This window comes from Hermetia illucens, chromosome 1 (genome assembly GCF_905115235.1).
Source record: "Hermetia illucens chromosome 1, iHerIll2.2.curated.20191125, whole genome shotgun sequence".
NCBI lineage: Eukaryota > Metazoa > Arthropoda > Insecta > Diptera > Stratiomyidae > Hermetia > Hermetia illucens.
The window spans coordinates 136,225,951-136,241,553 of NC_051849.1; positions in this window are offsets into that span (position 1 = coordinate 136,225,951).

Consider the following 15,603-nt stretch of genomic DNA (forward strand, 5'->3'; position numbering starts at 1 on the left):
GGGTATAAAATGAAAAGTCTCGATTAGTACTTCTCAAAATGATAATAGTTTTGACGTGAATTGCAAAATGCGCGAATAAGAATTCAACATATGCACACTCATTTTTGGCAACTACCCAACCTAAAAATCTTAAAAATGAAATCTAGGCCTCAAAATATGTCCCATTCGGATATCTGCTCAAATAAACTTACTAATAGTATATTACCAACGTTTTGAAACTGACTGAAGAACCGGCTTAAGTTCATCCTAGGAGTACTAAGTTATAGAGAGGCACAGAGGACAGTATCACACACAGTTCACGCTTATCCATTTCGCACGAATTTACTGCATCTTAAGCCATGCAAATAAGATGCTGACGTCATAATCAACGAGAATAATTAACATTTGAATGAAATATGAAGTTCCATTAATCAAGAATCCACTTCTCCCTAATCGTTTTTAATCGGGTTTCGTTTGAAACAAAACCTGTTGGATTTGTAGCTATTGATAGTTGGAAAAAAACAAAAGGAATACAATGTGGTCAAATGGGAGTATGGATCCCAAGGCGAAACGTGGATTGGCACCCACGATGGAGCATAAAACCTGGGAAACGCCTGCTGAACCAACACCAACAGCTCCACTACCAAACCCTATCTCCACCTCCACGTGGCGATCGTTGCGAGATCTTTCTTAACAAAAGGCTGCAGATGGAGAAGGATGAAGGCGAGTCTCCCACGCCTAAAAACGGGACAAATTGTACTAACTGATCCTCCAGGTTGCAGGTTGGGTAGGGCTGACAACCCTACACGGAAAATAACCTGTTATGAAGCCACAAAAGGAGCCTCGGACTGGATTGACTAAACAACGACGTTGTGCTCGAGCGCTCCCTGTACAGAGATGGAGCCGCCAAACAGCTAGCCGATACCCTGTCCCAATATAGGGCCGATGTAACAGCGTTACAGGCGGTGCGTTAAGAATCGGTTTCCTGGAGAAGAGTCACTACACCATATATTATAGTGGAGTAGGTTTCTTAGTGAGCCAAAAAAAGAAACTTGCTGAACGCTGCTATGTCGTCTGCGCTTGCGACTGCAGAATTGTAAAAAGATCCCTTTAACGGGGCAGTTGAACGAACCCTCGAAGCCTGTCCCAGGTATGATATCGAAATCATACTTAGGGAAGAAACAGTTCGTGCAACTCATCGGCTTAAAAATCATAAGTCGAAAAGAACCGAAGGAATTACAACCGAATTGGTTAAATATGGAGGCGACCAATTACATCAAGCGGTTCATCAATTTATGCTCAAGGTGCGGGAATCAATGCCTGACAACTTGAAACGAGGCATTATCTGTTCCATATATAAAAAGCAATTATAGTGGTATCATGTTGCTGAGTGCCATCTATAAGATATTCTCCTCTATCTTGCTAGGTCGAATAGCCCCATACGCCCAGAATATCATTGGCTCATAGCAAAGAGGCTCCGTCTTGGCCCCTTCGCTTCTTCATTACATTGCTTCCAATTTCCGATTACTCATCCCAATATTCATTTATCCTAAAATATAAAAATTTTAAGATCCACAAACCTGGCAACGAATTCCGTGAAATCATAATAGTCACAAATTCGCCTATACAAAATATCCTCAAGTAGCTGTTAGTAGGGGCACTACCCGCTAGGAAAAACCATCAGGAATAGAGAGAACCTCATCAGGAAATTAAAGGATTTGGAATTCATGACATCGGATGAACGACTAGTGTCATTCGACGCGGAGGCCTTGTGAAAGAGGCGCTTCTTTATCTAGAGGAGTGGCCACTAAGAAAAAATCCCACATCCTTGACGTTGAAAAAAAAACGTTGATGCTCATGAAACTGTTGGGAACATGCATGACGGAGCCCCCTGCCCCAAATACAAACAAAATAACATATCTGATTTTAGGAAGAAACTAATTTTTTTTAATTATTTTAATTCTAGTGAACATTTTTATTCTCAATTTTCTTTACAAAAATCCCTTAACTTTTAACTTCCCACAAACCATAAAATTCCTTTAAATATTTTCAAGGTTAATAAAGCATTTTTTGTTGCATATTACGAAATACACTACTAACGCTTATTTCTGGTTAGTGCGCTTATCTGCAATGGTGCTCTTTTCGTTACCAACAACACATTCAACGGAAAGTAATACGGCTATAAAAGCGTAATTAGTCACGTGCGCTAATTTAATCTTTGCTAATTACGCAATCCACGTTAGAGTGAGATTTCGGAACATATACTTTATTGATTGCTACCTAATCTAAGTTGGAACTCAATGTTTCTTGAAAATTCATTGTAAAACATTTCCATTGGGGTTTCGGGAGCCCTTTTACACTCTGAAATCGCTAAAACCAATTACTCTTTCTTTGTTTCAATTTTTCGAATTTGGAGGAAAAGTGTTCAGATAGTCCACTATTTCCCATTGTTAATGAAAAGCGTGACAGCCAATAAAAAAATAATTAAATAACTAAAATTCTAAGATCAAATCCAGATATTCCTATAAGTCAACTCTGGAGCGGTCGTAGAGGGGGCTCCATTCAACACTGCTCATTTATTTTAATCACCATTTCTTTTTTCCCATTTTTTAGTCACTTTTACGTTGTTCGTTCAATTTATTTATTTATTTTATGCTTATAGTTTTGAAATTTTGTATGAAACAAAACCTTGCGAAAATCGGTTCAATGTCTGTCTGTCCATCTGTCCGTCTGTCACACGAGATTTACTCCGAAACGGCTGGCGCTTCCGTCACGAAATTTGTTAAGAATATGCGCCCTGTAAGCTTTTGGGGATATCGAATTGGTGGACCTCGGCGCAAAACCAGGATGTTTGGAGTTATTGTATGTGGTTGTTGCAAACAGAAATTTTTGAGATTATAAAATTTCACATGGGACTTGAAAAAAATCCTATTGAAACTTACATTATTACCTGGATGGATGCCAGAATCGAAAACTTGTGCAGGGTTTTGATCCTTGTAGCTTCGAAGCCAGAATCATTTTTCATTTTCATGTAAGATTTCCAGTATCGATAAACTACTCAGGCTGGTGTGCGGTTTTTAATTATCTGAACAAATTGAAAGAGGGAACTTATCGGAAAACCAACTTGGGTTGTTGAAAAAGTACAAGATTCCTGTTGCAGTTCTTTAATATTGGCAGCTATCACAACAACATTGTGTCAGAAAGCGTGAACACTACAAACAGTATACCGCAAAATATCGAGAAAAAAACATCATAAAGCTGCCGGAGGAAAAACATCTTACGTTCATATTAATTATTCACGACTATTTTACGAAATCCCAATATTTTGTAGCGCTAATTTACTATTTGATACTTTATCTGTATCAATAAATGAAAGAGATATGTAAAATATTATTACATTCAACAATAAACAAAATAAAAGACAATTTTTTCTGTTTTATTCAATCACTTCACGCATTTTTCAGCATATATATAACAGTATTTTCTAAAGCACATCTTACATTTGGTGACTCCCCATGTATAATAAATTGTGTTTTATACTATTTTATAAGGTTAAGTTGGGGGATATCAACCTGGATAATTTCAATATCTATAAGATATTTCCTCAAGACTTTTGGTTTTTCTATTCGTTTTACATAGTTACTGAGCTTATTAGATGTGATAAAACTTCAGGTAAACGACTATGTTCAATAACATTACCTGACCATGTTAATCCGTTTATAAAATTATAATTATAATTTGCTTGCCATACACTTTTTGAAATAAGTTCTTCTTCCGTAAATCGAGGTTTAAAATAATATAAGATTGAATCAACAGAATCAAAGTTTAATGTAACCAGCTCCTTTACAAATAGTCGCTTATCATCCCGACTATCAACGATAGATCAACAACAAACGACTTTCTGGTAGATGCTATATTATAGTACACTATCTTTTGAATCGAGGATTAAAATACTAAGAATAAAAAGAAGCCTGTGCTTATATAGTGTGAAACTGAGTATGCGAATTATGTACATCTTTCTCTTTTTCATACTTGGAATTTAATTCTTTTAGAACCGTACGGATAAGAGAAATAATTTTTTACGGGAATTGGTGATATCGATTGATTAATACTTGATATTAATGAAAGTATAAGTTCTGCATTTATTTCACTCACTGGTCTCAAACGTGACCAAATAGGTTTCTCATGAGGTGAGTTTGGTAGTGAAATAGAAATTGATATTTTACTACCCTCCACCGAGTTGTTCAAAACTTCATATATGACATAATCAAAGGCGTTTCTAAGACCTTGTAAAATATTTTCCTGGGGATGCTTAAATTTATTTGGACGAAAAACCATTTCAACCCCTTCAACAGTAAATTTCTTAAAGCTTGTTACTTTTTTCCGAAATTATTTCAACTTTTTCCTTTGACCCTGAACCTGACTGAACATTTTCATCATCATCATCATCATCAACGGCGCAACAACCGGTATCCGGTCTAGGCCTGCCTTAATAAGGAACTCCAGACATCCCGGTTTTGCGCCGAGGTCCACCAATTCGATATCCCTAAAAGCTGTCTGGCGTCCTGGCCCACGCCATCGCTCCATCTTAGGCAGGGTCTGCCTCGTCTTCTTTTCCTACCATAGATATTGCCCTTATAGACTTTCCGGGTGGGATCATCTTCATCCATACGGATTAAGTGACCCGCCCACCGTAACCTATTGAGCCGGATTTTATCCACAACCGGACGGTCATGGTATCGCTCATAGATTTCGTCATTGTGTAGGCTACGGAATCGTCCATCCTCATGTAGGGGGCCAAAAATTCTTCGGAGGATTCTTCTCTCGAACGCGGCCAAGAGTTCGCAATTTTTCTTGCTAAGAACCCAAGTTTCCGAGGAATACATGAGGACTGGCAAGATCATAGTCTTGTACAGTAAGAGCTTTGACCCTATGGTGAGACGTTTCGAGCGGAACAGTCTTTGTAAGCTGAAGTAGGCTCTGTTGGCTGACAACAACCGTGCGCGGATTTCATCATCGTAGTTGTTATCGGTTGTGATTTTCGACCCTAGATAGGAGAAATTGTCAACGGTCTCAAAGTTGTATTCCCCTATCCTTATTCTTGTTCGTGTTTGTGTTTGACCAGTGCGTGACTGAACATTTTGATTCGAAAAAATCGAAAATAGAATAGATATCAATGCGTGTATTCACTGAAGTAGTAGCAACACAAGAAGATGTAACGCATGAAGCCGGAGGTAACCTACTTGTATTATCGATTATAATTGAAAACTCTGACAATTTTTAAACTTTTACCTATAATTTTATAGATTGTTTGAAAAATCACATCACTTCGATCTATTTTAATCTTCCTTGAGCATTGTGCAAGAACCTCCAAAAATGAGTTTTTTTTTCCCGCCGTTAATTGTATTTTTTTTTCCAAATAACTAATACCAGTGTTTAATATCTGGAAACAAAAGTCCCTACCCAAAAGAATTTCGTATGAGTAGTAGTAAATTAGTTATTAAAGACATTTTTTAAATGTAATTTACTTGGCTTCTCTTTATTTCTTTTTTTTTTTAATTTGAAGAATTTCTTTCCCTTATCTAAAAATGGCAATATTAAGGGGGTCATCCCATGTGAAGGCCGTTTTTTTTTTGGCTTTTTTTTGAAATTTTTTGTGAATTTTTCACCATGGATTTATTAATATCTTGAGAGTGCATAGTATTTTTTTCAGCCCGATCGGATATTTCGTTATTGAAATACAGAGCAATTTATACACCCATCTCCCAAAAAGGTGTTTTTCTGCTGACACGCTAGATGGCGCTGCGATCATTTTAAAGAAAAAAAAAAAGTAAACGGCATTTTGACATACAGACCTAACCACAGTCCGCAAACTAGGATTATTAAAAAATATTAAAAACTAAATTTTTGGTACCTTGTTAAACTTTTTTTTTGAATTTTGGTGTTTTTTTACGGTTTCTTCAATGAATAAAAAAAACTACTGAATGAATCGCAATTATCCTAGTTTGAAGACCGTAGAAATATGTTCTGAATAAGTCGTAAAAATTTCAGAGAATTTGGTTGGATAGATTTTGCGCTATGGTGGCAGCCGATTTTCAACATGCAGTTTCGAGAAAAACGCATTTAAAAAGTAGAATGCGATTTTTAGCCATAAAACCTTAACTGACCATTAATCTGCTATACCTAGTCAATAAACATTATCACAATCTCGGCAGATGCCGGATTTTACCTAATACTAGCACTAAGTGCCAAGCATTTATGCTCGGACGATCCCACCTAATTAAAAACTAAAGGGGCGCTGGTGGAGGTGGCCGGTGGTAAGTTAATGGGAGAATCCGTCGAGAACTCCCCGCAGCATCGAGCATGTATGCAGAATGGTGTACTTCTGCATGGTTTGAACCAGACTGTGCGAAAGTCCCAGGACATTAAGGGAAGCCGTGAGGGATTTAGGTACAATACCTGTAGCTGATAATATTATGGGAACTACAACCACCCGCTCGAGACGCCACGTATTTCCGTTCAATGTTGCTATTATGGGGGATAGCAACATCAATAATATACGCGGAGCGACCTGTCCTGTCAACTAACAGTACGTCAGGCTTGTTGTGTGGAGTGTGGCGATCAGTCAGAACATGCCGGTCCCAATACATGCTGTAAGCAGAACTACCAAGTACTGCTTGCGGCTCATATCGGTAAACCAGACATGTTCCCGTGATCAGCCCATGCTTGTATGCAAGGTTTTGATGGATAACCTAACATACAGCATTACCCCTGGTAATGTATTGCACCGGTGCCATAACAGTACAGCCAGAAATGAGATGGTCCAACGTCTCTAACACCGAACCACACATTCTGCACTGGTCGTTCTCCACCCGTTCTTTCATGATGAGTTTTTTATAAGCTCGGGTGGCAACCACGCCGTCCTGAATGGCAGGTCCCCAGCGCCCAGTCATCTGCTCGACAAATGCAAATCGATAAATGGCTGCCAAAGACAATTCACGTGTTTACCGTGCATTGCCTTCGACTTCCATTCATCGATCCGCTCTTGGTCCGAGTTCATCCCACTCAGAGAATTGAAAGATCGATCCTTCAAGTTAAGTGGGGTCAGCGCACAGTCTGCCTTACAGACAGCGGCATGCAAGGGACTCGACTGCTTTTTGTTGTAAAAATAAACACACGGCGAGTCGATTTGGCGATGATATTGTGCCATCACGGCAACCACGCCCCTACCTCCGATATCACGAGGCAAGTTCATCCGCTCCACAGCAGACTTTGGATGATGCATTCGTTTTCCAGATTGGTCTTCGTCCACGGCAATATTCCGAATGCATAAGCCAGTGAAGGGATAGCGAAAATATTCAACGCGCTTATTTTATTCTTCCCCGAGAGATGCGATTTCAGCACCAACTTTATACGTAGCAGGAATTCGGACAGCAGAGCATCCTTCAGATCACCAACTCGAGCATGGGTTCGTTGCAGAATTCCTAGGTACCTGTAGAAGTCTACCTCGGTCATAGCTTCGATGTGGAGGTCACCAATGCTATGTCCAGCATGCGGCTCGTGATGACCTTTGCGGATGGTTTGGATTCGACACTTGTCTAATCCAAATTCCATCCGAATATCACGGCTGAACATGTCTATTATTCGCAACAGACTTCTAAGATGGTTGTCAGTCCCAACATACTGCTTGATGTCATCTAAGTACATCAAGTGTGTCAGTTCGCACTTAGCACGTAGGCCATACTCTATTGCAAAACCATGCCCCCTAGCATCATTCAGCTGCAATGAAAGAGGGTTCAGTGCCATACAAAACCAAAGGGGACTCAATGAAGATGCGGATGGTCTCTGAGGTATTAGCACCCTCAGATGTACGGACTGATAAGGTGGTATGCCACCCTTCCATGACTTTCGCCAAAACCTTTTTTAGTTTCGGTTCAATGCGATACAGATATAGGATATCGATTAGCCAGGTATGCGGAACGCTATCAAAAGCCTTGGCATAATCGATATAACAACTAAAGAGGTTTCTTTGGCTTCTAGTTGCTTGTCCTACAACTACCGAGTCGATAATGAGTTGCTCTTTGCAACCCCTAGATCCAACTCGGCAGCCCCTCTGCTCCTCGGACAGAATGTTGTTGGTCTCGAGATGCGCGTTGATCCTTCCACTAATAATGGACGTGATGAGTTTGTAGAGGGTTGGTAAGCAAGTAATCGGTCTTGTGGCTGCGGGGTTCTGCACCGTGTCCTTCCTAGGGATAAGGTAGGTAATTTCCGCAGTAAGGATGCAATCTCATCTTTGATTTGAGATAGAATTCCTGGAGTTGCTGGAGATGCATAGAGCCTGGGAATACCTGGTCTATGCAAAGGATCCATATCCCAGAATCCTATACACACTCTTTGGAATTTGCCCCGAACCTCAGCGGAAACCTCAGCTGGACGGTGGAGAAGAGTGCTTCGGCGAGTACTGAAACTGTTGCCTGCAGTGCGGCGTGGTGTTGTTGATGCCGCCCCCTCTGCCCTCATCGACTCTCGGTCACCAGTTTCCCCGATGACCTCAAGTCGAACACGTTCCCTGATGGTGACCGGGATTGGGTCCCTACGAGTAATAAAGCGGTACTGGCCTGCGACTCGCTGCACAGTCACGTGCGCGAATTGTGGAAAACGCTCGACGAATCTCCGGTGCAACAAAGGGCGGTAAGATGTTGTACCCCTCCCCGCCGTTATTTCGTAGTAGGAGCGGATGATGAAGAGGTTCATTTCTTCAGTCCATTTCATCCGCTACCTACGCGAACCTGCTAAAGTGGTCGCCACAGATTGTAGCGAAACAGCTGCAGCAGGCGGAACAATAGTCCTGGTCGTCGTGGCGCCTAGACGTCGAACCGCCCCACGACTAGCGGTTTCGACGCCGTGCTGTTCATTACAAGAGCCTGACCCAGCCACCAAGTCAGACGATGACGAGTCAGATGGTTATTCGTACCGGACCTCAAATTTCTTCTTCTTCTCATTATTGGTGGTGCAGTTTATCTCTAGCTGCCAGGTGTTGGGATAGCTTCATTAGTGAGTAATCTGCAAGACTGCAAAGTTCCTGCACTTTCCTCACCTACCCCCTAAGATGCTTTTTCTTTTAATTTTTTATTTTTATTAGTAATTTCCGCCTTTGGAAATGAAGGCGGACCTTTAGAGTTCGGTAAATTCACACCGAAATTTGTTTTCAACACCGGCACGAGGTCGTTTTTCAATGTAAATAAGTGTATAGATTTTTTTATATTTGTCCTATTATAACCCTATTTGTAGTAATGCGACTCGCAACTATGTAGGATCATTCTTAATATTGCATCCTATATTTCGAATTCAATGGGCCACCACGGCCTGAGTGCTCAGAGGCTATGATTCTCTCCCACCACAAACATATCCTATACTATTGCAAAATTCCGTGCTTCTAGGATGAACTTAACGAGATTTGCAGTCAATTACCAAAAATTATACTAATAAACTGTTATGAATTTTATTTGAGTAGATACCGGAATAGAGGGTATTTCGCAGCGTAAACACTGTATAGTGGCACCTTCATAATTTTCTTAAGATTTTCGGTTAAGTTGCTCCGGAAAACAGGACCGTGAAATAAATGACCAGCCCCTGCGCTCCTCCCCTTCGCTATCAGTATTCAATGGCTTCGGAAAGTACTAATTGAGTTTACGCGGTTTCGGGGAACGGAAAGTTGGATGCTTCAGGTATGATAGGTTTTGTAAAAACATTTGGGTGGACATTTGTCCCATTAGTATCCGACACATATGTATATATAAATATATAGCTAAAAAAGCCCACGGACCTTCTTCCCCCCCAACCGGACCGAGGGGCGACCAACCTAAGGATGGGCTGAAGGCAACATCCAAAGGCCCGCATCACAGCGATGATGCGTTTTAACGCAAAGTGTGTGCGACCATGCGAAAATGTATTACTACATCCCGATTGTCGCAAACACTTCAGCCAATGACGCGGAGGTTCTAAACTACAGAGACATGGATCTTATATCGAAGACAGTGCGGATCAAGACTGAAACCCATTAGGTCAGATTGTTACCGGACAAGACTCTTCGGACTATAGCACAGGTTGCAAGGATAACCGCTTTTTGCATCTCCATGTATAGTCCAGACCTAAGATCGAGCGTTTTCAGCGCTTTATGTAAGTTCTGCAGGACTAATCCCGTCGCTGAAATTACCACTGGGACTACTTCGATCTTTTGTAGTCTCCAAGTCTGCTTCATATCGTCTGCCAAGGGGCCGTAGTTCCGGATTTTTTCGTTTTGTTTTTCAACAGTGTTTCGATCCAACGGTACGGCTACATCGATTATAAAGCACGCTCGTTCTTACTTCAGAAGCAGAACTAGATCGGGTCTGTTATGATTAATACTGTGGTCGGTGGCAATAGTGTGATCCCACAGTAGTTTGACCCGATCATTTTCCAAGATTCTCTGCGGAGTATTCTTATAGTAAGGATGATAGGTTGCCACCAAGTTATACTTCAACGCAAGGTTTTGATGGAGAATCTTGCAGACGGAGTTATGACGATTGGTGTACTCGGTACTGCTCAACATCCTGCACGCAGATGTTATGTGCTGGATGGTCTCCTCTTCACAGTTGCGTAACCTACAACTGGAGTTGGTGATTGAGGAGTCGTGAATAATGTACCGTTTATAATTTTTTGTTGGGAGTGAAGCATCCTGAATTGAAGTTAGGAATACTTCGGTCTCATATAAAAGTACACCATTTGTTGCAGGCTTCGATGTCAATGCCTGACAACAACAAATTTTTTATATGACCTCCGTGAATGGGTTTCTCTTTCCACATGTCGATCTTCTGTTGGACTGAAGTAACATTCGACACGGGATCCCATTCTCTGCTTCTCAAGTTCAAAGGAGATAATTTATTATCTGCCATGACGGTAGCCTGATGTATTTGGCTAGAGGATTGTTTCTCATAGAAAAACTCACGAAGAGAATGCACTGTACACTGTATTTCAGCGGCTCCCCTCCAAATACCTACCATACCTTTGGAGGTAACCATGGGGCATTGCAACATTGGGGCTCTGTTGCAGGGTTGACTGCTTCCCCAATACTCGTGGGAATAAAATTGGGGAAAACAATTTAAATTCTTTTAATGGGACCCCAGGGACACGAAGGCAGTACCCAACACGGTTAAGGGTCGTTCAACAACATCAGAGCGGCTCTTCGTCCTTGGATGTTTTGGCGGTTATGCCGTCAACCACCAGGGACGGGAGACCTAGGCGTCGTATGGTTTGGACGAACCAACTCAACGAATTTATCGTTCGCGCCTATTACCGTGTCACGGATTTGGAACGGAATCCATCAGGGTGCAAACATCGACTCCATGACGCGTTCATAACCCGCTTCCCGGAACTAAGTCATGTTCCGGAGCAGAACGTTGCAATCAATACCGGGTGATAGTGAATAACAACCGAGTTGCCTTACCAACTAGGCAACAAATCGTCCAAGATGTTTCACTTGAGTTCGTGTCCCTGGGGTCCCATTAAAAGAATTTAAATTGTTTTCCCCAATTTTATTCCCACGAGTATTGGGGAAGCAGTCAACCCTGCAACAGAGCCCCAATGTTGCAATGCCCCATGGTTACCTCCAAAGGTATGGAAGGTATTTGGAGGGGAGCCGCTGAAATACAGTGTACAGTGCATTCTCTTCGTGAGTTTTTCTATGAGAAACAATCCTCTAGCCAAATACATCAGGCTACCGTCATGGCAGATAATAAATTATCTCCTTTGAACTTGAGAAGCAGAGAATGGGATCCCATGTCGAATGTTACTTCAGTCCAACAGAAGATCGACATGTGGAAAGAGAAACCCATTCACGGAGGTCACATAAAAAATTTGTTGTTGTCAGGCATTGACATCGAAGCCTCCAACAAATGGTGTACTTTTCTATGAGACCGAAGCATTCTTAACTTCAATTCAGGATGCTTCGCTCCCAATAAAAAATTATAAACTGTATATTCTTCACGACTCCTCAATCACCAACTCCAGTTGTAGGTTATGCAACTGTGAAGAGGAGACCATCCAGCACATAACATCTGCATGCAGGATGTTGAGCGGTACCGAATACACCAATCGTCATAACTCCGTCTGCGTCTTTGGAGACTACAAAAGATCGAAGTAGTCCCAGTAGTAATTTCAGCGACGGGATTAGTCCCGCAGAACTTACATAAAGCGCTGAAAACGCTCGATCTTAGGGCTGGACTATACATGGAGATGCAAAAAGCTGTTATCCTTGCAACCTGTGCTATAGTCCGAAGAGTCCTGTCCGGTAACAATCTGACTTAATGGGTTTCAGTCTTGATCCGCACTGTCTTCGATATAAGATCCATGTCTCTGTAGTGTAGAACCGCCGCGTCATTGGCTGAAGTGTTTGCGACAATCGGGATGTAGTAATACATTTTCGCATGGTCGCACACACTTTGCGTTAAAACGCATCATCGCTGAGTTGCGGGCCTTTGGATGTTGCCTTCAGCCCATCCTTAGGTTGGTCGCCCCTCGGTCCGGTCCGTGGGTTTTTTTAACTATATATACATTATGTGAGAATATCCACTTTCGCGGGATACTGGCATTCAAAGTCTTAAATTTGTACATAAGCGATAAATTTGACCTATTATAACTTTGTTAGCAATAGTGCGATATCCGCCAAACTTGGTATATGTTATAGGCTATATTACACATGACTCTAGGAAGAACTTTTGCAGTCAATTACTAATCCTTCTAGTTTAAAACTATTACTAACTTTATTTGAACAGATATCGGTATGGAGGGTATTTTCTTGATTTTTTTCAGATTTTTTGTTTGGGTGGTTTCTGAAAATGGGTCCGTGAAAGAAATGATCACCCCTCGCACTCCCCACCGTTGCAACAAATGTCAAAACTAAGACCGGGTTTGGAAAGCACTAACCGAGATCAAATGAAATTTGATGCATTACTACATGACTATATTTGGTGTAAAAGAAATTTACACCTCCCTTTTGCATGTATGAGGGCCTCCCCTTAAGTTCGCCGTAGAATGATGTAACTCACTGTATGCGTTAGCGTTGACGGTTCCCACCTTTCCACCGCTACATCAGCTTCCGGGAAAAATTCGTGTGGCAGACGGATGGAGAGACAGTAAACCGATTTTAATAAGGTTTTGTTTTACACAAAAACTTAAAAAGTCAGGAAACCAGGAGCTGGACGCTTCAGATATGAAAGGTTTTGTGTATTTCTTCTATAAGAATATTTGATTGGGCATTTGTCCCATTTGTACCTAGCTCGTAACGAATATGCATTATTATTATGTCAGACTATTCACTTTCGTGTGATACTGATATTCAACGTCTAAGATGCAGTAACATTTCAACTAAAGCCACAACTTTGACCTAGCAATAATCGAGACTTTTCATTTGATACCCAACATAACCATATTCAGTGAAAACATTTTACATCCCTTTTTGTATGGGGATCCCACCGTAAACTCAATTTAGAACAATATTACGGACTGTATGCGTGGGGGTTCATATTTTCCACTTTCTCACGAAATTTTGTATGAATAGTTAACCGAGGCGAAGAAGAATGTGTCTGACAGATAAACCGGCAGATAGTAAACCTATTTGAATAAGATCTCGTTTCACACAAAACCTTAAAAAACTCGAACTTTCCCATCCTCCACACTGTTCATGTGACGTCATTGACATCTGAAACTCTATTCATACTTACAAGCAGCTGAAGTCTCTAGAATAGATCGTACGTACTACGCGAGTATTCATACTTACCATCAGCTAGTGTTATGCATCCAAAATGGACAGTGTCAAACATATCACACACACAAAAGTATTCGTACTTACCAGCAGGTAGCGTGCCCAGTACTTAACGTATCAGACGCAAAAGTGTTCTTTCATATATTCACTTTTCTTACTTACCAGCAGCAAGCGCTACGTATCTGTACAGACCCTGCACAGTGAATTCTTCCAAAGAATATTTTTCCGTGCTGGAAAGTGTTTCTGTAGGGGAGCTGAAAAGCGATTCCATTGGAAGCGAAAAAGTATAATCATGTGCATGAGTTTTTTAAGCTTTCGTGTAAAACAAAATTTTATTAAAAATATCCCTATATGGTGTCCAGGCCTCAAAGCACCCCACTCCTCCTTATACCTGAAAAAAATGTAGGGAGCTTATTTTTGAAACAACCCTCGTACATCATCATCAACGGCGCAACAACTGATATCCGGTCCAGGCCTGCCTTGATAAGGAACTCCAGACACCCTAGTTTTGCGCCGAGGTCCACCAATTCGATATTCCTAAAAGCTGTCTGGCGTCCTGACCTTCGCCATCGTTCCATCTCAGGCAGGGTCTGTCTCGTGCTCTTTTTCTACCATAGATATTTCTTTTCGGGCTGGATCATCCTCATCCAAATGGATTAGGTGACCCGTCCACCACAACCTGTTTAGCTGGAATTTATCCATAACCAGACGGTCGTGGTATCGCTCATAGCTTTCGTTGTTATGTAGGCTACGGAATCGTTCATTCTCATGTAGAGGGCCAAAAATTCTTCGGAGGATTCTTCTTTCGAACCCAGCAAAAAGTTTGCAGTTTTTCTGCTGGCAAGATCATAGTCTTGTACAGTAAGAGCTAAGACCTTATGGTGAGACGTTTCGAGCGAAACAGCCTGCTCGATCTGAATGAAGGTAGACTATACATCTCGGGTCGTTCTTCCCATGATGTCAATATCGACAGCGTAGGTCAGTAGTTGGGTGGACTTGAAGAGAATAGTGCCTCTCGCATTTACGTCTGCATCGCGAATCACTTTTTCCAGGGCCAAGTTAAAGAGAACGCATGATAGGGCATCCCCTTGTTGTAGACCCTTGTGGATGTCGAATGGTCTTGAGAGTGATCCTGCTGCTTTTAACTGGCCTCGCACATTGATCAGAGTCAGCCTAGTCAGTCTTATTAATTTCGTCGGGATACCGAATTCTCTCATGGCTTCTTCCATGGCTTGCAGCAGAGAGAAAATCTGATCTGTTGCTAATTTGCCTGGAGTGAAGCCTCTTTAGTATGATACGCGCCTGGTGCGGTTGCTCCCTGTATTTTTCGAGTTCACAGACCTGTTGGTTCTCCCAGGCTTCCTTCTTCCGTCTGTGAAGTCGCTTCTCCGTTCGACGGAATTCCTGATAGGAATCTGCGCGTGCCCGCGTTCTTTGAGAATGCAACATTACTCGGTATGTCAAAGAATCGTTAAATTATCTTCCATGATGAGCCGGCTCAATGGATATGTTAATACACAGAATTGCTGTATTTAGGAGAATGAACAACTTAAAGAGTTTCAAGTTTATGAAATGATGGAATAGTCGGTTCACATTTCTTTAAAAATCTGGCAGGAACTTGCTTAATAGTTAATTGTGACCACCATCGAACCACGATAACGGATTGTTCATAACCTGAAATTGAAGCCTGTATTCTTAGTGAGTTTTGTTTTCAACAAAATGGCGCTACTTGCCATAAAGCCCAAGAAACAATGAACTTCTTAAGAAATAATTTCGGTCAGCGTTTGATTTTGCGATTCGGCTCGATAAATTGGCCATCA